This window comes from Protopterus annectens, chromosome 4.part0 (assembly GCF_019279795.1).
Source record: "Protopterus annectens isolate FY-2018-M chromosome 4.part0, PAN1.0, whole genome shotgun sequence".
NCBI classification, from domain to species: domain Eukaryota; kingdom Metazoa; phylum Chordata; order Ceratodontiformes; family Protopteridae; genus Protopterus; species Protopterus annectens.
Window position 1 is genome coordinate 1277064021 of NC_056733.1, and position 13333 is coordinate 1277077353.

Genomic DNA, 13333 nt, shown 5'->3' on the forward strand with positions numbered 1-13333 from the left:
GGTACTTCTAAGGTGAATGACATCAGCTGCCTAGTAAAGTAGGGGTGATGGGACATTTACAGGGTGGTACACATATCAAAATGGTATAACCCATACAGTATACGATCCTCATACTCACACACACACAAACAGTTGCCAGTACTTAGATTAGAACCCCTACCTATCTAGTTATTTCTACTACAGTGTTACCCACTTATCAGACATGTCACAGAGCCTATATAATGTGTTATAGTCCCAAGGTACTTCTAAGGTGAATGACATCAGCAGGCCTAGTAAAGTGGGGTTCATAGGCTCATAGATTCATAGGAGTGTACTAGGCTAATGGCCTTGTAACCTTTACAAGCCTAGCCCATAGGATTACCCACACATTGTGCCACCCAACCTTAGTTCCTAGTCCCTCTGTCGAGTAGAGCCACTGAAGTGATCCCCATGGTGAATTCTCTATTTCCCATCCACTCATCAAGATTTCCCCTGAAGAAGGCCAGTGAGGTGCTCTGCTTGACATGTATGGAAAGTCTCTTCCATAGCATGGGCAGTCTCTGGGTTATGAACCAGTCCCTCCAGCATGTTCTATTGATTATGGTAATGAGGTTGAGGTCTCTGGAGCATGTGGTGCGGAGGGATTAGGATTTCTCTAGATGTAGCATTTCTAACAGAGCTGTGTCAGACATGGCTTTGTATATCAGGCAGAGATCGCCTCTACGTAGGCAATATGAAACAGAAAATAGTTGGAATTTGGGAGTATGTCCATATAGGACTAGTGTTTAAAGCCTAAGATCCTCTTTGTGAGGTACTTTTGCAGCCTCTCCAGTTGTTGCAGGTGTCTAGTGAGGTACATGCCAAATGAGGCATTGTACTCAATGATTGGCCTAATGAGGGTAGAGTACAGGGAGACAATGACTTTGTTCTTCCTGGATGCAAAACCTTTAGTAATAAGATGTGGCACATAGAAGGACTTTCTGACCACAGTGGCAATGTGGTGGTTAAAAGAGAGGTTGCTGTCAACCTGTGTTCCCAGATTTGTTAAAACAACTTCAGTGTTCAGTGGACTACCATTGATGTTTTAATTTGTGGGAACCGGGGTTTTCCCAAAGGGGATAATATACAAGTACTGGCATTGGGCTTAAGGCCATGGTTCTGACACCAGCCATTTTTCTCAGTGACACCTTTCTATATGATGTCACCATCACTTATGGAGTTAATAATATCTCCCAACTTGCAATCGTCTGCAAATATTGTCAGCCAGAGTCCCTTTGTGTTGGCCTGGACTTCAGGGAAGTAGGTACCAAACAGGAGAGGACACAGGACCGAACCCTGTGGGACATCACTCTTGACCAGTCAGCAGCCTGAGTTGGAGTCAACTACTTTCACACTGAGGGTTCTATCCGTGATCCAGTTTGCAAACCACCAAGTGGTATAGGGGTTGATGCCTAGCTTAGTGGTTTTGTCTATGGTTCCTGACTGGAGAATGGTATCAAAGGCCTCGGCCAGATCAAGGTAGGCTGTATGGACCAACTTGCCTTCATCTGCAGCTCTGGTGACTGACTCAAATAATCTGTTTATGTTGAGGAGGCATGATCTACCCTTTATGAAACCAAACTGTGTGGAATCCAGAGTTTGGAGATAACTTATATCCTTGTTTTATATGTACATGATGATGTGTTCCATAGCTTTGCATATCAGACTCATCAGGATAATGGGGTGATACTTCCCAGGGTCTGTAGTCGCTCCACCTTTGTGGAGAGAGATGACTGCAGCAGTGCGCCATTTGGTAGGGACAAAGCCTGAGTTGAGGCTGTGATTGAACAGGGCACACAGGTGAGTTGCCAGTTCACTCTGTAGTTCATGTAGAGCACAGCCAGGGATATTGTCAGGTCCCATAGAAGCTGTATTGTTGGCCTTGGACAGTGTTGTTTTAACCTGTGCAGCTGTAATAATGGGTGCGTGGCAATCTACTGGTATTGTGATTGGTCTTTGGGGGGAGGGCTAAAGTTGGCACTGATTCTGTTGGCCAGTATATTGGCAATATCTGTTGGCTCGGTATAGGTGGTATCATTGTGCAGTAGCTCAGAGCACAACTGGGTATTGCCGTGCAGATTCACTGCATAAGTATAGAAGGCCTTGTGGTTGTCTTTACTATCTGCTGCAATCCTATTTTCATAGCTAGCTTTAGAGGATTTGATGAGGATTCTCAACTTTCTGCTGAGGCTGATAAGGGGGGTTTTCCAGTCTTGGGGCTGCACCTTATTCTACATTACTTTTCTCCTTCTGTTGTACAGTTTGTTTATGGCAGGGGACCACCAGCTTGGCTTCCTTTCTTTGAAGGAGAGTGTCTTGGTTCTGTTGGGTATGGCGGGATCCATGCATTTGTGTATGTGTTTGTACAGTGCATTGGTGTATGATTCAGTGGTCATGCAACTATTGTCCATTTGCATGGTTGCAGTGAAGTTAGACAGCTCTGTTTTTAGGAGCCCAAAGTTAGCTTAGGAGAAGTTTTTCATGGTGGTTTCCTTTGCAGGGGGAGTGGGAGGGATGCGGATTTCCAAGGTGATTATTTTATGGTTGGATCTAACCAGGGAGGTGTTAACTATTGGTGTAGAGCAATGGTCACCCATGTTAATAATGACCAGGTCAAGGATATTGCTACCTCTAGTGGGGGTAGGAAAGAGCTGGTCCAGGGCATTGGAATTAATGGATTCCAGGTAACGTTGGCCAAGTGTATTGGTACATGTGTAGCTTTCCCAGTTAATGGAGGGATAGACGAAGTCGTCCAGTATGAGAGTGTTAGGTTGGACCCTAACATTCTCCAGGGTGCTTAGGAATATGGGGTGTGTGTATTGGGACATAGTTGGGGACATATAGCAGGCTACAACCTGAATTGCTGTCTTACCCAATGTTAGCTGCACCTGAAGTATCTCAGATGCATTATGTTGGGCTACCACTCCGTAGGTGTGTGCATCCTTTATTATTATGGAAACACCACTGCCTTTGGAGCTTCGGTCCAAAAGGGTGATGGGACATTTACAGAGTGGTACACAAATTAAAATGATATAACCTATATAGTATATGATTCTCTCACACACACACACACACACACACACACACACACACACACACACACACACACACACACACACAAACAGTTGCCAGTACTGAGAATAGAGCACCTGCCTATCTAGTTACTTCTACGACAGTGTTACACATTTAACAGATGCACCACTGAGTGTACATGATTTTGCCTACTCCCAAGGTACTTCTAAGGAGAATGACATCAGCAGCTCTAGTAAAGTAGGGTGATGGGACAATTACAGGGTGGTACACAAATCACAATGGTATAACCTAGTCAGTATATAATTCTCAAACACACACAGACACACCTGCCGATATTGAGATTAGAACCCTTGCCTATCTAGTTATGTATACTATAGTGTTATGCAGTTATCACAAGTGCTACTGAGCTTACTTGGTTGACAACTGGCCAAAGGTGCTGATAACTGCACAGCTGAGGTGAACTGTTACAGGTGCCAGAAAGTGTGCCTTCAGTCTTTTCCTTAGATCTTGCTAGTTGTTTGTTTCCTGCACATCAAATAGCCTAAAAGCATTGCACTTCAACACATTTATTTATTAAGTATTCTAGCACACCCGAGGGTCATAAGCAGTTGCCATTCCTCAGAGAATTAGCTTCAGTAGTTAGTAGTTATGATCACCCCTCCTGGCATGATTAAAGTGAAGTTCCCTGAGCTTTTGCCCATTAATCTGGTGCGCTTGGGCATTCTGAAGTGCTGTTGAAACTGCCTCTTGTACACAGACAACCCTCTCCTTTAAACTCACAACACTCAGACCTGTGAAAGATACCCCTATATCACCATATTGGAAAATATGCAATCTCCAGTGAAGACTGCACTAGCTAGTCAAGAGGAGAAGAGTCAACACCTGCAGCAGACCACATGGAACACATTCCCCTCCAGAACACACAGTATTACAGCTCTGACATACAAATAATAACCACACACCCACCTTCACAGTGGCCCTCAATAGACATTTACCCAAACAGTGGGGACCACCAAGACAGACACAGACTCGACCATCACAACACAGCACAAACCACAGGACACAGATCTCACATACACAATGTGCCCCTCAACCTAAGCCTCAATGGCTAAAGACCTTGCCTCATACAGTCATCATAGGTGACTCAATTGTGAGGCAGCCGGATGTGCCAACCAATGGTTTGGACATGGAGGAAGTTGCAGTCAGATTTCTATCAGATGCCAGACTCCAGCACATACACCCAGTCAGGTGACTCCACAATGACTACAAGTATCACTCTGTTATTGTCCATGTGTGTGTGGATGACCTGGGATGCACATCCATGGTCTATGTGAAATGAGACATGGTACAGCTATCAGATTATGTGGGCCAGGCAGGTATGGCAGTACCCTTGAGCAGTATACTACTGTCACCCTAAATGATACCACAGTACAAACAACAAATGATTGACTTCAACAATTGGCTTATGTGTCTGGTGTCTCTGTCATGGGAACCAGTATCTGTCTGCTTGGGATGACAAGATTGACCGACTGACATGGCTTGACACAGATGGCCTGCATCTGTCACCCCTGGGTTTCCAAGTACTGGCTAGGTGTCTTGTCACCCCTCTAGTGGGTTTTACAGTGGTGGCCCAGTTCACATTGCCACCGTAACAGCTACACATGCATGCAAACAAAGGATCATGCAGCTCAACACTAGACATCTACATCTCATGATGCAGCTACTCACAGCGATCCTCAAAATGGTGAACATTGCTATTTGTGCTATGACAGAGACCTGTTTTACAGCAGCAGACAACACTCATGCACAGCCGGCTTACAACTTACTCCACACCTGTCAGCCCCAATACATGGGCCAGATGAATATGCACACAGCCATTGTACTATCCCAGTATAATGCACCTGACATGCGACAGGTACAACAGACATTGGGTGGTAGTGCAATCCAGGGAATTCCTCAACACACTGGAATCTATCAAGGTCCAACACAACAGTCACATACTAACAGAGTTCAACTACCCCTCCATCAAGTGGGAAAGTTACTCATGCACCAATACACTGGCCCAACACTTCCTGGCATACATCAGTTCCAATGCCCTGGACCAGCTCATACTGATACCAAGTAGAGGAAGCAGCATCCTTGACCTGTGTTGATTACCAACATATGGGGCCATTGTGTGACAACAGTAATCAATTGTTACCTGGTTGGATCAAACATAGAGTAATCACCATGGTAATCTATGTCTCAACCACTACCCCTGCAAAGGTAACCACCTTGGACGGCGTCTCCACAGCTGTGTTTGGACTCATAAGAATAGAGGTGGCTAAATTCACAGCACCCATGCCAATGGAAAATACCTGCATGACTGCCAAATCATACACACGTGCACTGTACAAACAAGTACATCAGTGCATGGAACTAGCCATACCAACAGTGGAGGACAATCAGGAGGTCCCCTGCCATTAATAACCTGTACAACAGAAGGAAGACAGTGTTGCAGAAAAAGGTGGAGTCTCAAGAGTGGTAGAACACCCTTATTAGCCTTACCAACAATTTGAGATCCCTCATGGGATCATCTAAAGCTGCATATGATGGCAGAATTGCAGAAGACACTGACAACTATCACAAATAGTTTGACAGTTATATCAAGAACCTCCACACCATTACCCAGATGTGCTCTGAGTTATTGCACAATGCTACCTCCTATACTGGGCCAACATATATTGGCAACATTCTTGCCAACACATTCATTGCCAGCCTTACCTCTGTCTCCCCCCTAGGGAAATGCTCAGAATGGCAGAGGAATGCCAGCCACCCAGGGGTACTCCTCCCAGATAACACCTGCATTGTCCACAGGTGAGAATACAGCTTCCATGGGATCCCAAATAATCCCAGGCTGTCTTCTACATGAACTACAGAGAAACCTGGCAACACCTCTGTGTGCTCAGTTCAGTCCCAGCCTCACCTCAGGATTTCTCCTTCCCAGATGGCACACTGCTACAGTCATCCCTCTCCATAAAGGTGTGGGAACTACAGACCCTGGGAATTATCAGTCCATTAGCCTTATGGGTGTGATATGTACAGCTACAGAGCACATCATCAGGGACCTGATAGACAAACATATAAGTAATCTCCTAACTCTAGACTCCACACAGTTCAGCTTTGTGAAAGTAAGATCATGCCTGCTCAGCCTGTTTGGCTTCTTTGAGTAACTCACCAGAGCTGTGTATCACAGTAAGGCACTGCATACAGCCTACATCAATCTGGCCAAGCCTCTTGATACCATTCCTCAATCAGTAATTATGGTTGAAGGGAGGTTGCAAATTGGCTCACAGTTAGAACACACAGTGTGAAATTAGCAGGCTCCAAGTCAGACTGCCAGCCAGTCATGGGTGGAGTCCCACAGGGATCAGTCCTGGGTACTCTCCTATTCAGCATCTAGTTTTCAGGAGTTCAGGCCAATACAAAGGAACTCTGGCTGACCAAATTCACAGACAAGTGCAATCTGGGAGCCATCATTAATTCCACAAGTGATGCAGACATCCTACAGAAAGGTCTCACTCAGACTACTAACTGGTGTGGAAACCATGGCCTGTAGCTTAACACCACAGAATGCATCATCAGCCCCCTTGGTAAAATCTCAGTTCCCACTAAGTACCACATTGATGGGTGCCCACCGAATATTTTAGGCTTTATTAGAGAACTGGGGACATAGGTTGACAGCAAACTGTTATTTAACCACCACATTGCCACTGTGTTCAGGAAATCCCTCCATGTGGCACATATCATTAGCAAGGGTTTTGGACCCAGGAAGAAAAATGTCATCAACTCTGTGTACTCTTCCCTCATTAGACCACTCATCACATATAATGGCCCATATGGCATATACATCAGTAGACATCCGCAACAGCTGGAGAAGGCACAGATGTACCTCACAATGTGGACCCTAGGCATTCAACACCTGTCCTACACAGGCAGACTCAAAAGACTCCAGCTATTCTCTGTCTCTTGTCACCTACATAGAGGAGATTTCTGCTTGACTTGAAAAGCCATGTCTGACAAAACTCTACATCTAAACATGTCCCAATATTACTGCACCACACACTGCAGGGACATCAACCTCATTACCACAATCAACACAACATGCTGGGGGATAGGTTCATCACCCAGAGACTGAAAATGCCCTGGGATAGACTTCCCATACATGTCAGGCAAAGCACCAAGATGACCCTGTTGCAGAGAGATCTTGATGAGTGGATGGGTAATACAAAGTTCACCCCAGAGATCAGTACAGTGGCTCTACCAGCTGGAGGCACTGGTAACTAACATCAGGTGGCATAATGGCAGGGCACGTCTATGGCCTAGTACACAGCTATGTACATACCTCTCAATCTCTTAGAGCAAGACATCTGGACAAAGCCATACATAAAAGTGGGCAAAAGGCCCAAAAATAGGGACACTTTTTAAATATTGCTCCTACAAACTTAGAAAGTGTATAGAATAACATGTTTGGCATCAACAAGACTTGTCTGCAGGTTATGCAGTCTGAAACTCAAATGTCTGTCATTATTTTCTAACTCTGGTCTTTACTGTTTGCCACTACTTTGCCAGATAAGCATACATTTGTCTGAAATAGACCAAACATATGAGGCAGACATCTGGACATTGTGCAAAACTATGTACAGTTGAGAGGTATGCCTATGTACCTATAAGGATGGTGACATCAGCATGACTGATAAAGTAGGCCAGTGGGTGGGTAACTTATCAAAATACTTCTTCATACAAACATACACATACACTTATACCCTACACACACACACATTTGCCAGATCTGAGAATAGAACCCCTGCACTAATAGAATGTTTAATATGCTTCAATGTGATAGATATGTTAGAGTTAGTATCAATGAAGTTAATATTGCATATAAAAGAGTAAAAGATGGCTTAAATGATCTTTTGTTAGAAAATAGCATAGATGTAAGTATATACAATTACTTAACTATGTCAGCACCATTAACTTATTGTTTGGTTCTTCCAAAATACACAAGGATTTGGCTAATCCACCTTTAGACCAATAGTGGATCTTAGGAAATCCATAACATACACTTGTGCAAAATTAATAGATAGCAAACTCAAACCCATAATTAATAATGAACAACAGATATGTAAAGATTCGTGGGATTTCTTGAAAAACATTAATAGCCTGGAATTTAATAATGAGTTTAATGTTTTAACTGTGGATGTAGTGGATTTATATACAGTCATTCCTCAAAAGACAGGCTTAGAATGGGTAAGGGAATTGTTTATTCTTCATAGGATAGAGCATAATGAAATCAATTTAATTGAAACACTGCTTGACTTGGTTTTGAGTAACAACTTCATGTTATTTGACAAACAGCTCTACCTTCCAAAAACAGGAGTTGCAATGGGGTCCCCCTGTGGGGGCACTTTTGCGAACTGTGTCATGGCTTCCTGGGAAAGGCAGTTTTTATTTAACAACACTATGTTCACAAAGAATGTGACCTGGTACACTAGATACCAGGATGATATGTTCTTTATATGGAAAGGAACAAATGATTCTGCAGTTGAATTTATAGCAGCTATTTCAAAACAGACACAATTTCTTAGATTCACATACCAATTTGAATGTGATGTTATTAACTTTTTGGATGTAAGGCTAACCAGGGATAGAACTTTCAAAAGATACAAGGCAACCATATTTAGGAAGCCCACTTATGCAAACCCATTTTTACATTTTAGCAGTAACCATCCTTACCACCAAAAAAGAGCGGTGGTAAAAGGACAACTGGTAAGAGCATCCAGGATGGTCTCTTTGGATGATGATTTTTTACTGGAATGCATTCATTTGAAGGGTATGTTTATTAAAAGAGGTTACCCTATAGTGCTTTTTGAACAGATTTTTGAAGAAGTACTAACAAAAAGAAATAATGGACATTTCAAACCTATCTTATGGAAATGATTCTTAGAGCAAAGGGATGTACCTGAAGAAGATGGGCTTGTCAGGCCTATCCATCAGGGAAATAAAATATGTTATATAACTACTTTTTCTATAGATGCAAATGCAATTAAACATATCTGGAGCAAGAACTGGGCTTTATTACAAGAAGACTCTAATATTGGGAAAAGGGTAGGTAATAGTCCACATGTAGTGTATAGGAGAGGCCTCAATTTGAAAGCCATATTAGAATGTAAAAATAAGGTTAAGGACACACATACCAGTTGGGCCATGAATAAATGTGGGAGCTGCCAACAATGCCAGTACATTCTGACAGGTAGTAGGTTTACAATAAAAGAAAAATAATTTCAGATTTATGGTATATATAACTGTGACACATCATGTGTAGTATATATTGCAATATGCCAGCTGTGTCCCAGTTATTATGTTGGAAAAACAGAGAGAGCTCTTAAGCAAAGAATATATGAACAATACCACATTAGTAAAGGGACTACTACAAATGATTTAACTAGAGTATCCATCACATACATTTAAGTATGTTATAGCTGAATGTGTTTGTAAAGACATTAAAGGAGGCCCCTGGCAATTAATTCTAGAAGAAAGAGCATTTATATGGCAAATCAGTACTAATGCATACATGCATCCAGGACTCAATGAATATGGTTCCATTAAATGTATTTTGAAATTAAAAGCCTTAAAAAGGTGAAACATACTGTATTTTAATATGTAAACTATAATACCTAAACGGTTAACAGTTATCCATTTGTTGAGTTGATTTCTAGGTTGTCTAAATGGTGAAGCCTTTATAGATTTTAAATTTTAATTAATTTGTAAATTTATACTATGGAATGGATTATTTTATTTTATTTGTAAAACATTTTTTTTTCGATAAAAATAATAGGGGTTTTAATTTTAATTTTAATGTATTTATAGTTGATCATCCAGTTTCTTAGGAAAGAGTTGTATAGATTTAATCTAATATAAATGTTATATTAAATATAGTATAGTATGTATTTATTGTGATGTATACCTTTAAATAATTGTTACTAATTTTAATAGGTAATTAACTGGACTATGGATGTATTTAAGGATTGTTTTTTGGGAATGCACTTTGTCTGAAGAAGTGCAGGCATCGGACTTGCATGAAAGCGCTAACAATAAACATGTGTTGGGATTTACAGCAAGCTGTCTTTTTTATCTAGTTAATCTTTTTTACCTAGTTTATTTTTGTTTATTTGTTTTGTGTACAGAATAACATGTTTGGCATCAACAAAACTTGTCTGCAGGTTATGCAGTCTGAAACTCAAATGTCTGTCATTATTTTCTAACTTTGGTCTTTACTGTTTGCCAGATAAGCATACATTTGTCCGAAATAAATCAGACATATGAGGCAGACATCTGGACATTGTGCAAAACTATGTACAGTTGAGAGGTATGCCTATGTACCTATAAGGAGGGTGACATCAGCATGATTGATAAAGTAGGCCAGTGGGTGGGTAACTTATCAAACTACTTCTTCATACAAACATACACACACACTTATACCCCACACACATTTGCCACAACTGAGAATAGAACCCCTGCCTACCTAGTTCTTTGTACTACAGTGTTATATAGTTACTGCATGCGCTACAGAGCTTGCCATCCTTATGTCTGGCCAAAGGTACTTATAAGGGGAATGACATCAGCAGGCTTGATAAGGCAGGCTTGTGGGTGTGAGACTTATCAAAATGCTTATACTTACTAACACACACACACACACACACACACACACACACACACACACACACACACACACACACACACACACACACACACACACACACACACTCATTTTCCATATCTCGGATGAGAACCCCTGTCTATCTAGTAATTTGTACTACAGTGTTACACACTTATCACAAACTTTATGGAGCTTTCTGGGCTGTCAGCTGGCCAAAGGTAACAATAAGGGAAATGACTTCAGCAGAACTGATACACTGGGGCATTGGGAAGTGTTGTGGGTGTGAATGGCCTAAAACTGTTTCACCTACAAAAGAAAAAAAACACACACCCTCATTCTCACATACACAACTGTCACTCACACACACAGTTGCCAGTACTGAGATTAGAACTCCTACCTATCTAGTTATTTGTACTACAGTGTTACGCAGTTATCGCTTGAGCTACAGAGCTTATAGGGGTGATCGGTGTGCAATAGTACTTCTAAGGTGAATGACAGCAGCAGATGTTGTGAAATAGGGCAATCTGAAGTGTACTGAGTGGGAAGAGTCTTCTACTACTTGGACCTATGGAGACACGCACAAACACAGGCATATGATTTGACATTATAAACTCAACCTCTGTACTGTTATAAAATGAGGCTCACCTTTTATGCTAGCACTGACAACCGTTTACAACTGGTATGCCACTGTCCACAGGAGAACATCAGTGTATGCCATTCAAGGTATCCGTGTGTGTGACTCACTCTGTCTGTGTTCCCCTGTGTCTCTGTCTGTATCACTGTCTGTCTGTCAGTTCCTCACATCTATGTGTGCGTATGCTTGATATATGTTATCTGTTGCCCATATATATGTGTGTGTATCTAACACAACAGATGTAGATATATCACATATGGGCCACCTACAGCTAGCTGATGGTATTCATATCTGATGTGTGTGTGGGGACAGTGGAGGCATACATAACTGTCTGTGTGCACAGAGAGATATACACAATGTTGTGTCTTTCGGCTTTTCCCGGTTAGGGGTCGCAGTGGAACTCTGGTCCGCTAATGATTGACAGTAGATTTTTACATGCTGGCTTGCCGGGCCTAACACACAACCTTCAATGAAGGAACGCCCATTCACGCATGCCGCCACACAGAAGACGCTCAAACTGAGAGTCGAACGGGCAACGTCTAACTGAGAGGTGACAAAGCTACCGCAGCACCACCACCGCAGTATATAGAGAGATATATTCCAATGTGGGTTCCAACATGTCCTGTGATTCTGTAAGTGTAGGAGCATGCTCAGTGTGACCTTCTATAGTTATGGTGGGACTCCATTAAAGAGATAGGTGTACTCCAGTCCAGGGTTTTGTGTGCTACAGCCATACCTCTCAGGATTACACAACAGTTTCATCAGGAAACTTTTTTTGTTTAACAGAAATTTTGTGACATATCCATAGTCTGTAACTGCAATGTATTGTGTCATTACCTACTGCCAGACATCCTCAGATCATCACAGTGCTTTACCAGGGGAATACTAGTTGTACGATGCATAGACCAATATTATGAGGCCAGCATACCTCTCCACCTCTTAATGCCAAATATCTGAACAAAGCTTGACAAAATGGGGGTACAAATAGGGACATATTTGAAATATTGCTCTTATAAACTTAGAAGATTGCTAGAGTGACACGATTTGTTGTAATATACATTTTCTGAAAGATTTGAAGTCTGAAATTCAAATATATGTCATTATTTAGTATCTTCAGTCCTGAGATCATCCCAGTGATTTGCAAGGAAAAAAGAGGAACAGGCCAAAAATATGAGCCAAATATCTGGACATTCTGTGAAAATCTGTATAGTTGAGAGGTATGGAGGGCAGCTATGTAAACTCTTCCCAACAAGGCCATTTGTGAGGTGTGGCTACAGGCAGTGTAGTAATGACACACAGCTGTGTAAACAGTTCAGCAACTTGGTGATATACTGGCTGAGGATCTCCTGCTTGTGAGTTATCTTTCTAACCTGAGATGTCATAGCCTTGTGTGCATACCTCTGACCTGTACATTTTTAGGCAGGTTACCCAGGTGTTTGGCTAGACTTTTCATCCTTTCTACGTAAACATGTGTTTTTATGGCAAGTTAGTTACATATAATTGAAGTGTGATGTTACATGATAATACAGACATTACTGTCTCAGAATACATTACCTTCAAACCATTTCCACTATGCAAACCTCTCACCCTACCAATTTTCCTCAGTATATAAAGGCAATATTTACAACACATGCCTATCATTGTGCCTTTGTTCCACTTTTATTTCTGCCCTTGTCCAGAAATCTTTCTGTCATAGGTTGGGAGTTATGGGTGTGGGTACAGAGTGCATTGAACTGTGCAGGCATGTCCATTCTTTCTAATAGCATACATTAGAAAAAAGGATTATTGAGAATAATCACTGGTAACAGTACCATAAAGAACTTATATTCACAAATGCCCTGGCACCTCGACTACACATCCTTCAAGATGTCACTAATATGTTTAGTATATTCCACATAGCACTGTGACTTCCAGGTATGTAAGTGGCAGAGCAGTGGGTGCCACTGACA